General features: G+C 33.0%; 1 long non-coding RNA gene across 2 annotated transcripts in view; it reads right to left on the reverse strand.

The window, feature by feature from the left end:
- The window catches only part of LOC128864376 (uncharacterized), a 73,164-nt gene extending 50,216 nt beyond the window's left edge, over positions 1–22,948 (reverse strand). The window contains exons 1-2 of one of the 2 annotated variants that reach the window (XR_008454676.1): positions 22,648–22,948; positions 9,520–9,854 (exon numbers count right to left, since the gene is read on the reverse strand). This is a non-coding gene — a long non-coding RNA (uncharacterized LOC128864376). Of the gene's footprint in view, positions 1–9,489; positions 9,855–22,647 lie in introns of those variants that run through there. The other variant, XR_008454677.1, reaches the window with a different exon arrangement.
- Positions 22,949–24,405: the final 1,457 nt, after the last annotated feature.

Below are 24,405 nucleotides of genomic sequence, written 5' to 3' on the forward strand. Positions count from 1 at the left end.
CTTTATACTTTTACTGCACTAATACATAGATGATATTTATGTGAAGTCAAATTCGTAAACGGAAAATTAGCTAGAAGAAATATATTTTTCACGTCTTGGGTGAAAATTTACCCCACTCAATCAGCCAAGGGTTAAACAAATATAAATTTTAATATTTCGTAGAATTTTCTATTATTCAATATTATTTATTGTCGACCACCGCTACGAAACGCTTCATAATTTTATAGACACACCAAATTTGGAAGCGTGCCTTTGCGATAAGCAAATTCGTAATTTTATAGCAAAAATTATTGCGCCGTTTCATATTCACGGCGGTGCATGCAAAATTCTCATTTTCGTATGTGTGCGTGTAACTGTGTTAGCGCATTCCGTTGTTTTTTTTATGTCTACGCAAAAAGTGTCAACAACTCGTTGAGTAGTCATAAATTTCGTGTACATTTGGCAATGATAGGCAATTAAAATTATGTACGACAATAGTCAAATAACACAAGAAAAAAAAACTGCCGAAAATCAGAAAAATAAAAACAGAACAACTACAAAAACACACAATAAAGACACAATTAATAGCCCCAACTTACTGAATGTCGTATTTTTGCTTATTTGCAGGTATTTAAAATAGTGCGTTGTTGTACTACTGGCCGCACGCCACGACACAATTTGCACAATCGGCCAACAACAAAACGGGCGCATGCGCACAAAACAAAAGCTGGAGCGCCATTGGCTATCAAAGATATGAATAAAAAACGAAATTGTAATAAATAAAAGAAGGGTATGAAATTAATTACGTGCCGAGACTGAAGGCAAGCAATGACAGCCTAACTAACGCACCAGCTGACTGTCTGATCGCCTGACAGGCTGGTCGCCTGACTAATATAAAATACGGCAAGAAAAACCTCACGTGCAAAAGATGATTTAGGTTCCTACATGTTTGGCTACCACAAAGTGCCGTTGACTCAGACCCAATAGTGTACAAATAAGCCGATGTTTTTTTTTTTTTTTTTTGTCTTTAAGCTTTTGCAGGGTGGTCACCGTTTTTTTTATTTTGAACTGTTTTTGTTTTTCTTTTCTTTTTGCACAACATTGCCCATTTAAATGGCCACTTAAGCGCTTGCAATTAGTATGTAATTGAAACTTACAGTTAAGTCAAATAGTCAACGACAATCACTGCCACAGCCAATTGCCGGTGCCGTTGCCGCAGCCAGAGTTGTACGTTCACAACCTGAAACACGTCCAAGCAGCTGGTAAATCACCAACTCATTTGCCATAACTGCGAATGCACTTGGCGGGCCTGTCCAACTGGTTTTTATGAGCGCATACATAGTGAGTGTTAAGTTGGCTGAGTGGTGAGTGGTGAGTGCGCCGAGTGCTGATGTAACAAACGGACAAATGAAAGACTTAAGCAACAAACTTGCTGCCTATGGCGTTAGTACTTTCAGCTTAGATTTTCATCAACTTTTGACACTTTGACACTGACATTAGCAATTTTTCGTGCCATTTTACACATTTTTCTTTTTATTTCGCTATATAATTTTTGGGTGTGTTTTCTGTGCGATTTCTTGGTGCGCTTAATACATTGTAGCATTGGTTGACAGTTATGCTAAGTTGGAGTTCAAATTTAATTGGCTTTGGAAATTTATGGTGAAATTTTGTGTTAAAGGTGATAACGATAAAATATGTGCATCTTCTGTGCAAAGAGTATCCAGAATTTTGCATATGAGAAATATTGTCAAACAATTTATTGTAAAAAAATTTAGCGGAACATAAAACTGTTTACTACAAAATGTTTTGAAAATTGTGTTAAAAAAGTTTGAAATTTTACATTTCATTCAAAAATATGTTAAACAATTTTTTTGAGAAATATTGTTAAACATTTTCTTTAACAAATCAAAATGGATATATGCTTTATAAATTATAACATAAGAAAGCCAAAACCAAACTATTTGCACTGTTTATTTTAACATTTTTTTTAAGCAATTTGTTGGTAAATATCAAATATATTGTTGGTAAATATCAAAAATCAAAATAATAGAAGCATAACGAGAAACTAAGTTTAAGCACTTATTTTGCGATAAATGTTTTTTTCATTTTTATTTTTATAAAAGTTTAGTTCATTCTACTCTGAAAATATATAACAAAAAACTCAAAACTTTCCGAAAAATTTTCAAATATTTAATAAATTCCAAAAACTACTTCAGATTGCGAATTCAGAATTTTGGGAAAACACACCTGTGTTTGAAGCAATAGGAGCGCTACAAAACAGCAAATTTTAACAGCTTTTTTGTCTTAATTTTTTTTTTTTTTTTTTAAGTATATTTCATTTTAGCTACGAAATATTTATAACAAAAAACTAAAAATTTTGTGTGTAGCATAACAATTATATTTAATTAATAATAATTTTAGCATAACAAAGTGCAAACTTGAACTTGCACAAACTCTCATTATTTTTATAAATTTTTTTTTTTTTTTGCTGAGGTGTTGGTTGTTTGCTTTCATATGAAAGTCTAGAAAGGTCTTTCGAATATTTGCTTTTTATGGAAGAAAAGTCTCAGCATCGAATGAAAAAAATGGTTAAAAATCAAAAAGAATTTTGAGCTGTTTCAGATTTACACTTTATTACACATACCCAAAGATACTTTTCAAAATTAAAAATTATCTGTTTTTTTTTACTTTGTTAACTTTTTGTGACTGTACAAAATACGGCTCGTAAGCGTATACAATTTTCGCTATAATAAACTTTATAAAATAATGTATTTTAAATACAAAAAGAAACTTTTACTACAAAAAAAAACAATTAAATACAAAAAACAAACATTACCATACAAAACAAAAGTTAAGTCTTGGTAATTCGTCGGGCTCCTATTATTTTGAATATAGATGCAAATAAAATTTTCAGGAACTTGGATATGCGAGCATTTCTCACAATCACTAGTAAATGCTTATATTTAGAACTTTATATGTTTGAAGGCTATTAAAATTGTCTCACAAATATCTTCATAGGACGTTTAGTTACTGAATGTCCTCTTCAATAGGACTTTCCACACTTTAAATTTAGTAAAAAAATTATTTTAGCAAAAGTTCACTATGGAGCGTTCACAATAATGCAGCGACTTACATAGCTTTATTCTTAATATGAAGAACTTTAGGACTATAACTATGAAACTTTGATTCACACTAAACCAAAAAAAACCAAGACAAGCCTGACTATAACTTTGTTCTACAATAATGATGTACTTATTTTCATATCTAATATACTTGTTCCCACCAAAAATAGTTAATTTGTCGTCCAGTACAATAAAGCAATATATTTGTTTTGCACTTCAGATTGAATAAGCACAATTTAGATAGTTGTTTAAAATAAATAAATGAATAATTGGCGCATAATTGGTCTCCTTCTATTTTTGGCGTGCGTCTTAATGTTGTTCCACAAATGGAGGGGCCTACAGTTTCAAGCCAACTCCGAACGACAAGTGTTTTTTATGAGGAGTTTTTTCATGGCAGAAATACACTGCCTATAGGCGACCACTTTTAGAAAAACTTCTTGTATTATTTGATGTTTGAACCTATGCCCTCCCGAATGGTAGTCCATAGGTGACTTCCATAGATTAAATAAAATAAAAGTATGCAGATGTCTGACAGAATTCGATTTTTACAACACCTATAAAACAATGCGGCAACATTTAAACTTTTTTCTTACTCATCGCAATCGGAAATCGGTAGGAGTGCAATACTTTAACTCAATGGTAGAAATTTTGCGTTTTTTGAATTTTTTTGAAGGACTGAAAAGTTAGAGGACCCAGCGTAAAAAAAAATGTATATGGATATCAAATGAAGGTAGAGTAACAAGAAAATTGAAAAATATTTTTTTATAACAATTATTGTCAAAAAATGTGAAAAATCAACAATCAGAACTACACTCAATCATTAGTCACAGTGCAATCGATTAGACCATAAGACGATACGTTTCTTTGTAAGTAGCGAAGTCCCTTTGTGGAACGATGCCATCGGAAGCGTATATCAAAATCTTCAGAGTGCTCGGACCATGGAGACGAACAAAATCTATTTGGCATTCAAATTAAGTTTGCGCATTGGTGATTAAGGTTATTTTGGAAAATTATAAATAATATTTTAAGCATCAATCTGAGATTGAAATATAATATTCGAGCATATAAAATAAAACTCTAAGAACAATTTTTGCATAAAATATGTTAGCCCTTTATTGTCCTTTATCAAGAGATAGAGCTCGGCCAATAATCCTTTTATGCTGGAATTTTTTTTTTCAAGAATTCCAAAACTTTATTTGTGGACAACAGTGTTGAGGCTTATTGGAAGAAAAAACCTCAACAACTCACACTTTGTGGCAACAGCTGTGGCAATACCATTCTGGCTTCACTTAAATGATCTCTTTTTTTGCTCTTTAATTAGCTTCTCAGTAAGTAATTAATTAATTAATTAGATTTACAGTAGAACCACCGAATCTGCTTTGTGAAAGGCAGATTACTAAGGATATTCGCCGATTCTAGGATCGCCAAATAGTTTAATGTTTATTTTCGGTAGACAAAAGAATATAATTTAGTCTAGTGTTGCCCAACAACCGAGAAAATATTCAAATACTTTACTACTTTTTGATTGTTTGTCATCGCTATGGCTGGAACAAAACATCTTTGAGGGAAAGCTCATTCTATAGTGTAGCAGAATATAGTCAGTAGGATATGTCCTGATATTCTACCACCCACTACCAAGATGATCAAGGTTAGTGAACAGCGTTAGATAGTGCCGAAGGGTTCGTTAACGCACATGTGGGTTTTTGGCTCATCAAAAATATGGAATGTGCTCACATAATTAAGCAACTGTATTTTCTTCAAATTCCCAATATTTTTTCCCTACGTGTTTTGGTTAATTTTTTATTATTTTATGCACAGCAAGTACCTCATGAATCAGTGTTCCAAACTTAGTACAAAATTTATTAAATTTAAAAAGAAAAATGTCATCACAATTTTCAACCATTTCTGCGGATGAAAATTTGTAACCCATTCAATTTTAATATTATATAATAAAATAATATATAAATTTGAAGCCACTCAAAAATCGCGTTGATTTTTAGAAATTTATTTATTTTTTACTGCTTTTGCTGTGGATGATGTGGAGCAATTAATCCACATAAAGGGACTCCAAATATTTGTTAAGAACCAAAATGAATTCTATAAGATCATAAGCATAAGTTTTTTTAATACAACTTATAGCAGGAAGGGGACTGAAGGAGAGGTCTCAGAGACCTTCTACCCGGTCATCGGCATTCGCCTGACTATTGTGAGAGGGGAATTTTACAACTTATTTCTCAGGAAAGTGCAGAAAAGATGGAGCTCCAGTTCTTCGTGTGCTATTTCGAAACCCCTTTGCCACTAGTGCAATAGTCGGAGGACTCACAAAGCTCTGGTGACTCCACCCCATTCACTTGATCAAACTTGTAGCTGTGTTTACTGGCAATACGCGGAAAGGCTAGATTTACCATTTAACCCTCATTGCAGAAACTGAGGGGACCTTCCAGAGAAGGAGACTGTTGAGCGCGTTCTCTATAAATGTCCGGATTTGGCAGCCAGTTAATTAAGGTCACTGAGTGCTCTTTTCTTCGACAGCCTGAGGCAGTACGCCATATTAAACGCCATCAATCTTCTCCATTTCATTAAGAGCTCTGTCTGGCTATTGATATATACCTGTTGGAGGTCACTTTAGTGCGACTCGAGGAGTGCTAAAGTGATACTTCAAGCATTCCACCCACCAACCTGCCTTTAATTTAATTTCTTTTATTTGATTTAAAAATATAAAACCTACGAATAACTCACGCTTAAATCCAAAAATTATTTTTTTCGTATGCACTTTAAGTTCAAAGAAAATTAAATAAATTAAATTCCTCGAAAAAGAAAAATAAAATAGCAACAAAAACAAATATCCCAAAAGGTATAATTACAATCCCAAATTCCAGTTAAGCCCAAACTTATTATTAATTTTGAAAAATATGTGCATATTTGCATAGAAATATGAGGTGTTTTTGGTTGGTTTCAGAAGCATACCCAGGTCATATATTAATACCAATACAAACAATTTCATTATAATTTTGTTTTATGTGCAAAATCATTTCACGCCCCAAAAATGCCACAATGCGAAATTCCGCAGAACCTTGGGACGACATTTGCGCAAATCAACACAAAGTTCAAGCAAAATCCTCACAAAAGAATATGCAAAATTATATGTTTGCATATAATAATTTTATTCATTTTTTTTTTTGTATTGTATTTATTTACATTTTCAAATATGCCTGGTAAGCAAACAAGAATAATACAATAGGAAACGTATTCGTCTGGTTTTTTTCTTCTGAAAATACGAAAAAAAGCAAAAACCAACAAATTCAGAAAATCGTACGAGCGCTATGAAGAATGCAAATTGGCCGTGAATATTTAAGCAGAAATATAAACAGAAATATAAAGATGCCGAAAACAGCTGTCGAAGCGCAATAAAAATTCAGCAAGTACCCATGCTAAATTTACTGACACACATAGAGGTAGTCGAATAAGTACTTACACACGCGTATGCGTTGCATGAGTGGAGTTGAAATTTTGGTATGTTAATTATAATTGCATTGTACGCTAGAAGTGGTCTATAAATTAAAGTAAGCACCACTTAACTACTTGCATATACATGTATGTATGCATGTGTGCATTTAACTATCGATACAAGTGTATCTGGCAAATCAGCATCGTAAGTAAATAAATAAATTAACTTAATATCTCTGCTTAACAAAAATTACCAACTCATTACTCGTAATCCTACATTATTCTTAACAAATGAATATTGAATGGCAGTTAAAAACATAAAATTTAATGATGCTCCTACATTTTATAATTAAACATTTCATATTCGATTAGTCATTTCTGTACTGTGCTTGTACGAGTATGCATTTTTCCAATGCAGTTAATGCTGTGGTTTCCAAGTTCGTTGCTTAAGTCTTTTGCTTGTAGCAAAAGAGTCATAAAAATTAATGGAATTGACAACTCAAGTAGGTGGCTAAGATCAATGCCATTGGTTGACGTAAAATGCAGAGTCACATGAGGGGAGTTTTTTGTTTTTGGTTTTTTGGTTGTTTGGCTTTTTTGCTAAATTATTTTTACTGTTCAATATAATTTGCTGGTGGATTAAAACAAAGAAGAATAACCGAAATTTTAAATGCAACAGTGTCATTTGGTGTGAAGAAAACGAAGGTCAGCATTGGAATAAGGCATGCATGTAGTAAAAGGTAGTGAAGTGAAGTCAAAAAACATGAAGTGGCTTACATACATACAAATATAAGTATATAAAGGGTGGCTAAATTTCAAGGGCCGATGTTGAATGTGAACCACACCTAAACGTCAAGTTTTTTTGTGCTGAGCATTGCTTGTTTTTGTTCCGCGGGTTTTATTTTATTTCCCACTTTCCCTGTATAACTACCGAAAAGCTCAGCAAAACCCTGTATAACTTAGAAAAGAAATTATTAAAATGCACTTGCACTTATTTACTAAAATTTCTTGAGCCATGTTATAGTCTTTAAAGTTGCGTATTCTAAAGGGTGGTTAAATTTTAAGGTCTAATGTTGAATGTAAACCACACCTAAACGTCAAGTTTTTTCAGCATTTCATTTGACATTTTTCAATTTCAGACTAACTCAATTTGAACCATGGAAAGATACACAATCGAGCAACACCTTAAAGTTATTCAGACTTATTATGAAAACGCGCGTTCAAATCAAAATGCATATCGCGCACCTCGTGATTTTTTCGGTAAATTTAATAGTTAAAAATGTGCCTACAATCGGAAAAATTGTGCAAAAGTTTGAGCAAACCGGGTCTGTAGGAGATGTGAAAACACCAGTGCATGCTTGTACAGCTCGTACAGCTCGTACTGCAGAAAATATTGCTGCTGTTCGCGATAGTGTCGTTAAAGAGCCGTCCACCTCAATTCGTCGTCGTGTCCAACAATTGCACCTCTCACGCTCGTCGTTGATGAAAATTATGCTAAAAGACTTGTATTTACACGCTTACAAGATGCAATTGACTCAAGAACTAAAGCTTCTTGACCATTTCAAACGTCGTCAATGGTCAGAATGGTGGCAGGAAATGGCAACAGTGAATGACCAATTTTCGAAGAAAATCATCTTCAGTGATGAAGCACATTTTGACCTCAGTGGATTCGTCAATAAGCCGAATTTCCGCATTTGGGCGAATGATAATCCAAGAGTGATTGCCGAACAACCAAGGCACCGACAAAGAGTGACTGTTTGGTGCGGTTTATAGGCCGGCGGCATCATTGGGTCGTACTTTTTCCAAAATTAGGCCGGTCTGGCAGTTACTGTGAATAGAGTTCGCTATCGTGAGATGATAACGAACTTTTTATGGCCCGAACTGGAAGATATGGATTTGGACGATAGGTGGTTTCAACAGGACGGTGGGCCTTGTCACACAGCTAACGAAACAATGGCTCTCTGGCGCGAAAAATTTGATGGCCGAACAATCTCACGTCGCGGCGATGTCAATTGGCCGCCAAGATCATGTGATTTGACACCGTTGGACTGCTTTCTTTGGGATATTTGAAAGAAAAGGTGTACGACGATAAGCCAGCAACAATTCAAGAGCTAAAGGATAAGATAATTCGGCACATTAACGGCATAGAACCTCAATTATGCCTCAGCGTCATCGAAAATTTGGACCAACGGATGGAGGTGTGGTGCCGCGGCGGTCATTTGACCGATATTTTGTTCCACGCGTAATTGAGCCATACCAATATAATAATAATAAAAGGAGTAATCATAATAAAGAGGAGTGATAATAATTTTCTTAAAGAATTGTACTTTATTCAAAATCAACACCGGCCCTTGAAACTTAACCACCCTTTATAAAAAAATTTAACAAAGATAGACAAGTTAGAGTAACTTAAGCAAAAGCTATGAACTTGGTCCAGGTGGTTGTCATTTTTGTAAAAAAAAAAATCATCATCATAATCATCATCACCATTGCTTTCGCAAAGAAAAACTATTTGTGACAATAAAATTCTTACTAATACTCAATATTCAGATTAAGCAGCAAATCTTTCAAGAAGTAACGAAATTCAAAATAAAATAAACTTTTTTTATAAGAATAAAACAGTAAAATAACTTACAAGAGAACTAAAAAAGAATAGAATTAATAGCGGATAATAAAAGGTGGCGCAAAAATAATCACTTTATCAGAAGATTTATATAATTTTTGCAAATTTAGCTCTTGTGAACTAGAAAGCTGCAAATGCCAAGCAATGGAATGCTCAAATAAGCAATGGAAAGCTCAAAATAAGGACTTTCATCACTCAAAATAATTTTTTTTGTTTTTATTAAAAAAGCTGTTCAAGGACAGCATTGGTTGATTAATTTTGCGCCACATTCATTATTTCAATTACATACACTTGCACATTAAATAACTTTTCTCCATATTTTCATTTAAAAACCTTAGTTCCACCTACCTTTTTTTAGCGAATGTTGTTTGCGCCAAAATGCGTGGTTGCTTTAACTGGTTGTCTTGGCTTATTTCGCCCAGTGCCCCGTTCAAGTACGCAGACACAAATGTAATAACAATAACAGAGTCGCGCACGCACAGCGTCACTTAATTGACAGTTAATTGTAAGTAAACTTTGTATGTAAAAGTATATTAATTTTTTGTCAGTACAATTTTTACTGGTTTCTTAGTGCGCACCTTTTTATTTGGCAGCCGCACAAGATATGATTTCATCGAATGTTTTTTTATTGTTTTATTGTTTTTTATTTTAGGGGATTGAAAAAAGCAAAAAACTTCCGGGACCTAAAGTGTAGAAAAGAAAAAGGGTTGTTTAGTATTATGAGAAATGGAAATATATTAAGAAAATTATTTTTTTCGTTATGTAATTTTATTTTTTTATACTTAAAAAAATTTCATCAAATTATAATTTATTTTATTTTGAACTAAAGCAACTAAATTAAGTTAAATTACATTTTAAATCAGTTTAATGGAATAGAATTTTTTTTTTATATTTAACGCATTTTTGTTTAATTTTATTTGATTTTTTAAATTTATATTTTACCGTAATTTTTAGTTTTGTTTCAACTTTTATTTTATTTCTGCATATATTTTATTTATTTCTGTTTTTTTGAATTGAATTTTTTTACGTTATTACATTTACTGTAACTCAAAATAATTTGATTGACTTTAATGAGATAAAAAATATTACATATACTTGCTTTCGCTTAAGGGGTCCCGGCGGTCTAGAAATAATAAAAAAATCGATTTTTTGTTTTTTCGATATTTCGAAAGTATTGTATCTGAAGAATATACTGTGAAGATTTCATGCAGAAATTCCCAATATTATAGCTTCTACAGCCCATTAAATAGGTAGGGAGCGGTCCGCGCGCTCCTGTAGGTTAGGTTTGGCAGCCGCATCGCACTTAGAGGCATGCCACTTAGACCTCATGCAGTCCTGTACCTCAAATTTTAAACTCATTTATGTTGAAACGACTTTTTTCGACCTGGTGTTGTCAAGAAAAAGAGCTATTCAACCGAATTGTCTGAAATTTGGATATGTTGTTCAATGGGTATCACCCGTACCAGAATCATATTATTAATTCAATTACTTCGAATTTTTTTTATTAAAAAATTGAAAAAAGAGCCCGATTTTTAGAGTGGCAAATTCGAAACCACGCTATTTTGTCAATTTTTTTTGTATTCTAGTACGGGACATAGCTACAGTCATACTGATTAATGTGTTTTTTTTTTTGGTTTTTGTGTTTCAGATAAATAGAAGAGCCAATATGGAAAACACCATCAAGGTCCAATTTTTCGGGATCGCAATTTTTGAAATTATTAAAGTTAAAAATTTTTTTTTTCATTTTGGTGTGTAAAAGAAGTTAAATAAGAAGCCTACAAAATTTAAATATCGATCGATGGTTTTTAATTTTTTTTATTTCCCTCCATTTTATGTTATTTGAGTTGGTTTTTATATCTTCTTTAAACTTCCTTGCATTTTTTATGTTTTCTACTACATATTTTATGACATTTTACATTATATATTTTTTATTTTATATTATTCTGTTATATTTTATTTTAGTTTATTTTGCACACCTAATTTATTTCTATTGCTCTATTTTTTTAATTTTATTTCATTTAATTATTGTACATTTTATTTTAACTTTATTTATTTATTTTTTTTTTTTAATTGGTTAATTCATTTCTATTTTTCTAGTATTTTATAATTTTTATTTCATTTAAGGGGTTATATGGGTTTCGTCGGGTAAAAAAGGCCTATTTTCAATATTTTTAATAATTACAACTCCTCCATTGTGACGTCATGTCCGGTGACCCCTCGAAAAAAAGGTGCGTCCGCGTTGTCAGCATAACTCCTGACAGGATCATCAAAAATGAAAAAACAAAAATTAGTGCTTTAGTTAAGACCATAAACTCTTGCTTGTAAAAGTAAAACAAAAAAAATGAAAATTTCGATCAAATGTGCTTGACATTTTGTTTTTTTAAATAGTTGCAATTGAAAAAAAAAAAATTCTTCACACTAGTAAATTATATCTCGAACACCTGTGTACAATTTCATCAAGATCGGTTGAGTAGTTTTCGAGAACATTGGACAACCGACTTTGAACACACGGTTTCGAGAAAAACGCGTTTAAAGCTTTGAGTAACAATAAAAGTGGCTTGGAGCGTACACCTTCCAAAGGCTGTATCTCCGAATCTATTATTCGGATCGACTTGAAAATGTAGGATACTATTCTTGAGATGCTGTAAAAATTAATAAGCCAAAACAAAATCAATTTTTTTAAACCCACGAAACCCATGTAACCCCTTAATCATATTTTATTTGCATATTTTTTTTAATTGATTTTACTTTCTGTAATTTTATTTCAGATTTTTATGAATTTTATTGCAACTTATTTATTAGTAAAAACGCGTTTAAAATGCCTGGAAGCCACACTGTTTGAGGGTCTGGAGGACGTCTCAAAAACGGATCTCCCAACTCTGCTTAGATTCTCCAAAAGCGTTGACATCCTGACTTTCGGTATTCATAGAGGTCGGTCTCCATCTGGTATCGCTAGGGACCAAAAGGTCTATGGGTGGCTTAATGCCAACCAGGCTAACCTAACCTAACCTATTTAATTAATTAATTATTGGCCTATTTAATTAGGTGAGGTTAGCCTGGTTGCCAATAAGCCACACATAATTTGTTATTTTTATTTAATCGTCAATTTTTTTAGTTTTATTTTATTTATTATCGTATCTTGTTTTAACCTATTTTATTAGAACTCATTTGTTTACTTCTTTTTATTTATTTTTTATTCCACTTTTCATTTAAAATTAAAAAAATATTTCTCTTGTTATTCCGCTTGGTATTATATTATTTAAAATTTTTCTTGGCCTATATCATGGCGCTTAATATTTTTTTATCAAATTTCATTTCATTCATTTTTTTATTTTTATTTAATATTTCTTTATTTCTTGTCTTTCTATTTAATTTGTTTATATTATTCTGTTTTTGTTTTATTTTAGTCTATTCAATTTTATTTTAGCTTATTTTACATTTGACAATTTTTCATTGAATTTTATTTTATTTTTATTTGATATTTTAATACATTTTTTCCTTCATTTTTGTGTGTAAACTTCAGAGCCATTTTACTCTATTTTATTTCTGTTTATTTGTCATAATTTCTTTTAGATTATTTTAGATTTGTGGTCTTATTTTTCTAATTCATGTTATTGAGTTTAGTTTTATTTAGCTTTTGTTGATTTTTATTTTACATTTTGTCAATTTAATTCTTTATTCCACTTTATTTCATGCTATTTAATTTTTTTTTTGTGCTCAATTTTTTATATTTTTTTATATTTTAGTTCTTCTTCTTTAATTTGCTTAAATGTTTTTGTATTGTTTTATTATTTTATTCTATTTTTTAATTTTATATTATTTTCCTTTATTTTATTTTATTATTATAGTAAAATCATTCATCTATTCTCATTTATTTTACTTCATAAAAATATCTTGTGTTTATTTTTTGATTCCCAAAGCAAAATGAGCATCGCTGATTGGCACAACTAACAGAACTTCAATACTTCTCATTACTTACAACAACTTATAAAATATTAATAATAATAAATCATAATAATTATATGCCTTTTTGTGTAAGTAGAAAAAATTAAACATTTTCATTTGTATATTTTTTTCTTCTCCTCTTCACACCTTTTTTCTCTATCGCGCTTATTTCTCTACATATTCACCGCATATCGAACGTCCACCTCAGCGAACAGCTGTTCATTTTAGTCAAACGTAAAAACTCGTTTTGTGTGCTGGTGTGTTTTTAAAGCTTTTCAACCGGAAATGTGCGACAGTGACGTAGCCACCGAAAAAAACAAATATTCCTTTACTTCCACTACTGCTGGCTTCATAGGAATTTCAGTAATGACAGCAGAAACTTCTGATTTTGCTTCAGCCATTACCTTCATCCTCGTCTTGTGGCTTCTTCATGCGGCTTCATGAATTTCGTACCTGAGTTGCTACATTTTTGCCCTTTCACTACCATTAATGTTCTGCCGTATTTCTATAGACTTGAAGCATTCTTACGAACGAACTGAGTATCAGAGCAATACAAATTTTTTTTATTTGCAGATTTTTATACCAAATTTCTTAGCTATGAAAAATCATTATTTTGTGGTTTGAAAGCGCGCTGCTTTTTGCTACTTTTCTCGATTAATATTTATTTTGACTTGCAATTCAACTTTAGTTTATTTACCTAATTTTCTGTTTATTTACTTTTTTACTAATTTTCGCCATTTTTTTCTTACATAAAAGAAAATACCTTTTTATCTTATTTTTACCAATCTCACATTTCAGCCTTTCGCTTTTATGCACTTTAACGAATGCAATGCATAACAGCCGCAAAACTCGGCGCTCAAAAGCATTAGTGAAATGTGCACAAAATGAGACAATTAAGGTAAGATTGCCTGTCTTTTGGCTTTTTATGTGTCTTGACTTGAATTTCTTTCACTTTCTTCACAATTGAATTGTATGCAGCAGCAAAAGTAGTTGATAAATAAATGCCACTGCGACTGCGACGACTGCCTTTGTTGTTGGCTACTATAAGTACATTTTTTTGTTTTCGTTTGTCTTCTACACGCTTTCTTGTTTATTGTGCTTTTGCATTGTTGTATATTTGTTGTATTTTCCTGTCTCGACACACTTGGCTTAACTCTGGCTACTAAAAGGCTGCAAGGCAGTGGTCTTGTCTGTTTCATTTTTGCCACTTTTGTACCTTTATTCACTTTTTCGAAAGGAATTGGGGTGTGGAGGGAAAACGTGTATATTTTATCTAACCATCGAGGCTGTGGGCTTTTGTGTTCAGTTTCATACTTTTGGTATTTCTATAGTAAGTACACATTTTTTTCAAATAATGAATGGTATTTTAAAGAAGAATCTTACTAATTTACGAGAAAATATGATTTCGATGAAATTTTATTAAAGCTAAAAAGCTGTATTGAACTTAAATATTTTTCCTAGTATTTTTGTACGTCTGATCTCTTACGTCTGCCCAGACTTAGAGGAAGGGAATGCAATTGCTTTAACCAATTCTTAATGGTAATTAAATATATTTTTTCATTGGCTCTAGACTGATCTCTATTCGAGCGGGATCAATGGTCACCTCAACGTTCCTTGTATGCCTCTTTGCTGTACTGACCATTTCCTATTGAAGTTCTTCAAATTATAAGTCCAAGTATTCAAAAAAAGTAACTGATTTGAAACATTCGTATTTTGAGAACCTTACGGCTGAGAAAAACCTGAACAAAATATTTTTAATCATAGTTTTCAGCGTCTGCACATTTTTTTCTAATTTCTTTTTCAATATAAATCATTTAGTCATAAAGTAAATATTAATTTCATTTAAGCTTAATATTTTACAATAATTTATAAATCAGATATATTTTGTGTGTTAAACTTAGCCGTAGCTTCCTTGTTTTGATATTTATTCTAAAGTACTAAAAGCCTTTCCATTTCAAACCGCTACTATCCCGTATAACATACAATGATATGATTTACGATTTCTGAAAGTTCGGCAGGGTAACCCTAAAAGTTTCAGTACAGCGAAGAATGAGTAAAAAGTAAAATATCTCCATCAGACACATTTTGCACTACCTTGGCACCAACTTAAGAAATGTCGAATTTCAACTTTTTCGTCTTAAGCTTAAATGGCATCAACAATGCCTTAATAATTCACAATTAAATTTAAGCCAAGGCTCATTGTATTCTGGTGTTCTTTACGGAAGAAAAATGCACATGACAAACCAGGCTGAGAAGCAGCTAAACACGTTCCAAAAAGCTATTCTCTACAGTTTGTACTTGTAAGGGAGAAGATGAAATGATAAAGAGCTCCATAATAGCTCATTTACTTGATTCTACCGCTATTAGAAACAATTTTTCTTCATTTTGGTCTTTGGTCTGAATTCCGAATGGTTAGATTAGATGAGATTTGTGGGGGGCTGGACAAGTACAAGCACTCAGTCAGTAGACCATGGTAAAAAGAATAGAGATAGGAAATATAAAAAGTGGATGCGGAATTGACATCTAGAAAGGGTTCAGGGCCTGGTGGCATACTTGCAGAGCCTTCATTTGCCAATTTATCGGCAAACTCGTTTCCTATAATACCACAATGTCCAGTCACCCAAATAAGAATAACTTTGTTGTGTTTTGCAACACTGTTCAGTTTTGTCTTACATTCACCGACTAACTTCGAAAAGCAGCGTGGGTTAGCAAGGGCTTTCAGTACAGCTTGACTGTCACTACAAATTCCAATACTGTTGCCCCGCCACTTTTTCTCAATCAGCTAATACGCCACATTCAAGATGGCATATACTTCCGTAAGGAATACCGTGGCCATCTGTCCTGTAGCATAGGAGTACTTAGTGTCTTCATCTAAGTACCTACCATCCAGATTCGCTTCCATCACTGGTTTTGGATCCGTCGGCGTAGAAAGTGTGCTGATATCCCATTAATAGGTTCCTACCGAAGCTAACCACAGGCACCCATTAGTCCACAGGCATTGAGAACAGTGTGCATCGCTCTGACAACTGGTGGTATATCTGACATTGACCAGTGCTTATTTCATTTCCCCAGACTCCGTTTAACTTGAGCCTGTACGCCGCCTTCATTGCTTCCTTTCGAATTTGAAGATCTAGAGGTTGGAAGTTCAGAATGGCATTAAGGGCATCACTAGATGCCGTACACATGGCACCTGTGATACCCAAGCACAAACTTCTTTGTAGCCGGTTTAGGGAAATAGTACTCAGTAACGCACTAACCCATTCGGCTACGGCGGCCGCCAAACACAATGAGAATACTAAGTTTAAAGGAACGTGTACGCAATATCGAAAAATAAAGGCCGCGAAAAAAAATTTCTGATATCACCTCAATATTTTGACAAATTTTGACTATTTATTTTTTAACTTAAATTATTTTTTATAAAAAGATTATTCAATTTATTTACAATAAAATCATATCAATCGTAGTTTCAAACTTTCTACAAGACTTATAAAAATTGCACAAATTTTTAATCCGAAGTTAGAAAAAAATGTGGGTGCGCAGTTTCTTATATCCCAATTAATTTTAGTATAAATGCAAGTTAGTAGTTGCTACAATATTCAGTTGATTTTTTATAATTTTTTTGTTGACGAGGTTCGGTTTGTTTGATTTATTTTAAATAATATTTTAAAAATATATTTCCCATTTTCCAATTTTTCGATATTGATTATTTTTAATTTTTTTTTGTTCAATCATAAGCATGATGGGATCTTATTACACAAATTGTAACTATAAAAAAATTATATAATTTTCATACTTTCTTGCTAGATGAATATGACATTGGAAAAATCTATATTTCAAAAAGTTTAACTTTTTTAATTTTGGCAGTTTGTGAAGAGCCAATAAATATAATACTTCTATTTTTTATTTTACTTGTTTTATATTATTTTAAAACTAAATTTTATATTACAAAAAAGGTTCAGGCTATAGTTTATATTCCAACAGTGTTAAACAAGTTATAAAAATCGACAAAATCCCATTCAAATAAAGCAACAATTGTTTATGGTATTTAAATCTCAAGTAAAAAAAAAAATAACTTTCATTTATTTATTACTGATGAAGTTGGTGATGATGGTTCCCCACAGACTGTGAGGCTAAGAGAAAAAGAGGAGTGCGCTATTTAAAAAATATGTATCTTAAAATATTTAACTTTTTCAGTTGGGCAGTTTGTGAAAATATGACAGTAAGTGCCAATAAAAATGATGATTCTATTTTTCGTTTTACTACTTTTAAGTTATTTTAAAAATAAAAAAAGCACCAAAAATCAACAAATCCCATCAAAAAGTTTCAAATTTTTTTTAATAATATAATTTAAAAACATACAGTGTGGGCCATATAGCGTTTGCTTTTTGAATCACCTATTTTTTTGGGAATGGTAACACAAATGAGATGTCAAATGTATTCGTAATTTACTTAAAGGTTTGACATTTACGAAATGGGACGCTATACGATTCAACGAAATTGGGAAATATTGAAAACCTATTTCCAAAGTGGTGAGTCTTCTTCTTTTCTGATTTTCACATCGGTGGCCACATCAATAAGCAAAATTGTCGGATGTGGGGCTCAGAAAATCCACACGTTGCTGTAGAGAAGCAAATGCATCCACAACGAGTTACTGTTTGGTGAGGTTTTTGGTCTAGCGGCATCATCGGGCTATTTTTTTTTTTTTTCGAAAATGAGGAGCCGCGGTTACAGTAAATGGCGAGCGTTACCGTGACATGCTCAACGAGTTTTTGATTCCAAAAATTGAAGAGGATGACATGGACGACAGTTGGTTTCAACAGGACGGTGCAACTTGTCACACTGCCAAAGTTACACTCGTACTTTTGGCTACCGTTTTTGAGTTCCGATATCAATTGGCCGCCTTGAAGCTGTGATTTAAGCCCGTTGGACTATTTTTTGTGGGGAACCGTTAAGGACAAATGCTATGCGAACCATCCAGAGACGATTCATGCTTTAAAACACGAAATCGAAGTTGTCATTCATGAAATTGGAGCCCAAACAATCGAAAATGTGCTTAAAAATTGGGTTGATCGAATGGCCTACTGTAAAGCCAGTCATTTGTACGATATTATTTTTCATTCATAAATGACAATGTTCAATCTTCAAAATAAAAAAAAAAGTTTGAAAAAATATTGATTAGTGTTTTTTTCATAGCCGATTCAAAAAGCAAATTTTACATGGCCCACCCTATATAAATTACTTTTATTTATTTATTACTGAATAAAGTACGATGTTTGTATTATTTAAATATATCGCACCCTAAATACAAAAGGGTCACAACTCAAAATGTACCTTTTGCTCAAATATGAACGAGACGTTATCAATAAAACGGTCCGCGGATGATATATGGCAAAAATAAATTTTTTGTTTTTTGGTAGGACTGTTATAAGCTTACATGGCAAATTTCAGCGTGATATGTCAGATAGTTTGTTTTCTGTGCTACTGTAAACAAGTCAAGCTCGAGTTGGAAAATTTTGAGTTGTGACCCTTTTGTATTTAGGGTGCGATATATCAATTAAAATGCTTACTTGTTTCAATTTAGTTAACTTGAGAGAAAATTCCACTGAGTGCCTCTAACAACAGTACTCCTAATTTTTGGAATCCTAACATTTCTTTTTGAATATTGAAAACACACCAAATTTTATTCTAATAAAACTAAATTGATTGATATTTATATTCCAAATTCAAAACTTTAATTTTGCAAAATCTCATAAAATTTCTTTGTTGTATCGAAACCTTAATTAAAAAATAATAAAAAGCTTTCATCATTTATTACTAAATTGGATATGACAAAAAACATATATTTTTCAGAGATTCAGTTTTTTCAATTTTGGCAGTTTCACTAAACATCACAGTGAGTGTCTCTAGAAATAATACCTCTATGTTTAGGATTTTACTTAATTAAAAAAATTCCAGCCGCTTGAAAGAAAAACCAGAATGATCGAAAAATCTCATGAAAATTTTTTTTGTTGTTTTTTTAATTTGTTTTTATTTTTTACTTCTTCTAGATGTGCAGTTTTGTACCTGATTAGTATTTTAGTATAATATAATGCAAGTGCCATATGGCTCTCTTAAATGTGTAGGCGTTAAATTTAAGTTGAGGGTTTTGCAAATCTTCGCCATAAAGCTCATTCTCGTATCTCTTTTATATTAATAAAAATGCTAATGGTAACCACACTGGATTTGCGTGAATGATGCTAGAATGTAGTAGACTAGAAAATGGCATGATTATTGCAACCCTATTCTGGCTTTAAAATATCCATTAAAAAGCTTTGAAATTTTGATTATATTTCGTGACTTTTTTCTTGAAAATTTTTCAAATCTTTGTGACTTCGATATACCGTATGTTTACTGACAGTGTCGAAATAAGGTGTTATTTGTTTTTGTTGCATTAGTTGTGGTTTTTCCAAAGAATTTGAAGCTTCTTCATTAATTCCCTTTAAATGCTGTAAATAAATATGAATCACTACAAAAAAGAGATTCAAGAAAAATAAAGAGTGTAATTTCTATCCAAATCGAACTTGAATTTATTTTCAATGTCAAAACTCATTCCTGACATACTTATATTTGTTTCTTGCAAAAGAAGGTTCGTCTATAGTTTTCTTAACAGCATTGCTGCCACACTCTGGCCATCCGTTTTTATCGAAAATTTTATTTAAAGCATAGCAACGAGGAAGCTGAGTAGGGAGTTGTTAGAGTAAGTACATAATCCTGCAGTTTGTAGGAAATCCGACAGTTTGACATAGCAAACCTACAGGTATATAAGTACTTCCTAACTCCTTCCTAACTGGCCCAAATTGACTCACTTAATGATTTTCAATGGCACTCACTGCTTACGTTATATATGTTGAGCCATCAAAATCTAGATCAAAATTTGGTTTTCCTGGTTCGTTATAGACTAATTAGTCAGACAAATATCGTTTTCTTTTCTGTAGTTAACTATTTTTCAGTTTTACAGAAGAATGCCCTTCCACTCATTTCTCAATACAGAAACTTTTTCCAGAGGTTTCATCTGAAAAATTATCTAAAAACGTTGCTAAACTGCGTACAGAGTAGTAAGTCGTGCAGCTTGAATGAATTGAAATTAACTACCTAAGAAGATTTAATATACATCGCCTAACAGCTTACCAAATCCCTTAAAATTGTCTATTCAAGTTCTCCATTCACATTCCCACCGGCATCGGTTACTCTGAGAAGTAATATCGAACACTACTTAGGAAACAGCGATGCATCTGAACTCTGATGCCTGACTGCTTGATTTTTTCCAGGTATATGTAAATCAAAATATATGAAGGAAGGCTTACAAAGAACATTCTCATTCAAATACAAATCTGCGATCGTTAGCAAAGTGAACTAATTAAACTTGACTTGATTTAACTCCAGCAATAAGAAGCTGACATCAATCACATTGATTTAGCTAGCTGATTCGTTATAATTATTATGACTTTTTACTATTAGGGGTGTTCACAATAAGCTCATAAGTTCTTAAAGTTGATAATATGAGATATATTTTGTTTTCTATTTATATATTTTTTTTAAACCGCCAATAGCAGAGTCAAGTAAGGAGCCATGAAAGCGACAAGCTTGCTTATTTGCGTAGTAATAGGCACAATTTGTTTCTTAAAGAAGCCCAAGACAGATGGAGTCCCATGTTATTGTGTGCCATATCAAGAATATTTTTGATTCAGTACGACAGAAGCAGGACGCTTAAAATGCTGGAGATCCCACGCCACTAAATTTTCAAACTCATTGCGGTGGTCACCGGTCACTGGGTGATTGGAACTCATGCCGACAAGCTAGAACCCCAATTACAGAAGTTGTGGGGATACGGCAGAGATAGATACTTTCTTTGCAAATGTCCGGGACTGGCGACGAGGCGCTTGAGGTCCCTTAGTGTTGTTTTCAGGGTGAGTCTGAGGTAGCTCTTCAGCCTAAATCCCGTTTCTCTCCTCCACTACAGGATAGCTGTAGATGATATTTCTTCCTTTAAGTATTTGAACATCGCATTTTTTTGTAGTGGTCTACATTATGGTACCAAAACGGCACTCTAGTGCTACTTGCAGTGTACCCGTGCTGTTCTTGCTATATAACCTACCTACCTAGGAAAAATATCTCTCAGCTGCTGCAAAACTTTGCTTTTCAAACTAGAAATCAAAGCGGGAGAAAGACAAAGAGGATCTGAACAGTTAGAAGATGAGAGATGAGGTGGGCGTGATACCTCTGTTATCATTTTCAGAAGGAACATTTTAGTTTTGCCTTTTTCAATATTTAATTTCAGTTTTTTTTTGGAATTTCTAGTTTTAAATATTATTTTTTTCTTTAATACAAAAACTGCAAAACTTTACTTATCAAACTAGAGTAAGAAATCAAAGCGGGAGAAAGAAAAACAGGATCTGAACAGTTAGAAGATGAGAGCTTAGATGGGCGTGAATACCTCTGTTATCATTTTCAGAAGAAAAATTTTAGTTTTGCCTTTTTCAATATTTAATTTCAGTTCTTTTTTTGGAATTTCTAGTTTTAAATATTATTTTTTTCTTTAATACAAATGTTTTTAGCATTAAAATAAATATTTTTTTATTTTTATTATTTTCTATGCTTCCAGAGAAGAACGAAGGGCCACATATTTGCCCTAATCACTATTAATTCGTACCTTTACGATTTCTTCACATATACACGCCGTTGCAAGATCATAAACACACTACTATTTTTTTGTAAAAATATAGTTCACATTACATCAAAAACCAGAGAACGCAGAGCTTCAAACTTGTATAAAAATTAAAAAAAAAAATTTAGGAATTATACAATATAAAAAAAAATTTTTTTTATTTCTTCAAAAAGTTCGGCTTTAAACCAGATTTTTCTAGGTATGCAGTTTTTATTTTGTAACCCATTGATTTCTTCTATAACAAAATGCAAGTTTCAAGTAACTACAAAATAGTGTTGATTTTTGAGAACTTTTTTTGTTGACGTTGCTCTTCCACATAAAAAAATCCTGCATGTATTTTATCTATCAAAAATGGCCATCTGGACCTAATTGTGCCTGCTTCCTAGATACTACCTGCATCCAGCTGCCTTACCCTAGCCCATCTTTAGTTTCGCCTTAACAAAACCTCACCTATTAACTTCTTTCTCACTTCGTACTACTTAGTGCAAGTGGTTATTTTAACTTCACTTCTATGCATTTCTTATATTTTTCATTCGCTGCTGACATCATATCCCTAGTAAAATTCAATTACTCGCTTCCCCAACACACAAAATCTAAATCATTTTCAAATCGCTCAGTCAATTAAAATCACTGCAAAAAAATTGCCAACACAAATATCGCTCTGCTTCTCCCCCTTTTGTCCGCCGCTCTGCTCATCATGAGCTAATGCTCATTTTGCTTTGCAAATTTTGTTTCACGCTTTATTATTTTCGAGTTCACTGCTGTCACTTTTATTGAGCTTTTCACATTTTTTATGAATTTTCACACACATCCTCAAGTGGCATTACCAATTTGATTTGCAGAAAATATGATAATTTCCAGTCACTTTTCATAAAATACTTGATTTTATACAACTTTTTCGCGTTTTATAGAATATGTTTTTCTCGTATTGTTGTTGTTTTTTTTTGCAAATATTATTTACACGTATACTCATGCATATATTCCAATAAGTCAAGTTGTGATGTTGGAGGAATAGAAACAGAAAAAAACTTGTTTCACCGTTTTCGTTGCACCTTCGCCAAGTTTTTCTACTTTGAATTTTACTTTATTTTTCGTCGTTTTCTGCGATACCGAACCGTCGCTGTTGCCCGCCAACGCTGTACTAAAAGAGTTGCTTGACTGCGTCGCGCATTAAATAAATTTTCGCCGCTGACATCATCGCTCGGCGCTCACTGGAGGTTCACGGATATAAATTGTCTTGGCCGTTGCGTAGAGGCGTTCAAGCGCTCTTTCTTGGCAGCAACAGTAATTGTTGTTCTCTGTTACCATTTCTTGTTGCTTGTGTGTGTTTGGTATGACTGTTGTTGTTAGAGCCACTTTTTTTTAGTACTAAGCCGGCTTTTTTCGCCAAGGTTTGTACTAAATTAACCGGCATTTTCATGTGAAGAGAAATTAATAGGACTATGAATAAGTTCGTGCGGTTTTTTTTCGAAATTTGAAACTTTATTGACGTAAAATGGTTACAAATTTAATATTCAAAATATTGTCCATCGCTTACTACTACTTTTTCCCATCTTTCTGGCAATTCACGGATTCCCTTTGTGAAAAATTCGGTCGGTTTTGCCGCAATCCACGAATCGATCCATTTTTTGACTTCATCGTAATTACGGAAGTGCTGGTCAGCCAGGCCATGTTGCATCGATCGGAAGAGATAGTAATCGGATGGCGCAAGGTCTGGACTATACGGCGGGTGGGGTAGGACATCCCATTTGAGCGTTTCTAAGTATGTTTTGACCACTTGTGCAACATGTGGCCGAGCATTGTCATGTTGCAAAATAACTTTGTCGTGTCTATCGGCGTATTGCGGCCGTTTTTCTCGCAGTGCTCGGCTCAAACGCATCAATTGTCGTCGGTAGACATCCCCCGTAATCGTTTCATTCGGTTTCAGTAGCTCATAATACACAACACCCAGCTGGTCCCACCAGATACACAGCATAACCTTCAGGCCATGAATATTCTGCGCCGACGTCGATGTTGAAGCATGGCCAGGGTATCCATACGTTGCCCGACGTTTTGGATTGTCGTAATGGACCCACTTTTCATCGCCAGTCACAATTCGATGCAAAAAACCCTTTCTTTTGTGCCGTTGAAGCAGTTGTTCGCATGCCATAAAACGGCGTTCAACGTCTCTTGGCTTCAATTCATACGGCACCCAATGGCCTACCTTTCGGATCATTCCCATGGCTTTTAAACGTTTGGAAATGGTTGATTGATCAACTCCCAAAGTTTTTGCAACCTCTTCTTGCGTTTGAGTCGGATCTTGATCGAGCAATTCCTCCAATTCGGTATCCATGAACTTTGGCGGCGCACCCTCGCGTTCTTCGTCTTCCAAGCCAAAATCACCACTTTTAAAGCGTGCAAACCACTTCTGGCACGTTCGCTCAGATAGAGCATGCTCACCATAAACTTCCACCAAGATACGATGACTTTCGGCTGCTTTTTTCTTCATATTAAAATAATGAAGAAGAATTCCCCGCAAAAACACATTATTTGGCACGAAATTCGACATTTTCAAGTGTGGTAAAAATATTGTTGTTTACGCTTCA

The sequence above is a fragment of the Anastrepha ludens genome, chromosome 5 (assembly GCF_028408465.1).
Source record: "Anastrepha ludens isolate Willacy chromosome 5, idAnaLude1.1, whole genome shotgun sequence".
Classification (NCBI taxonomy): Eukaryota; Metazoa; Arthropoda; class Insecta; order Diptera; family Tephritidae; genus Anastrepha; species Anastrepha ludens.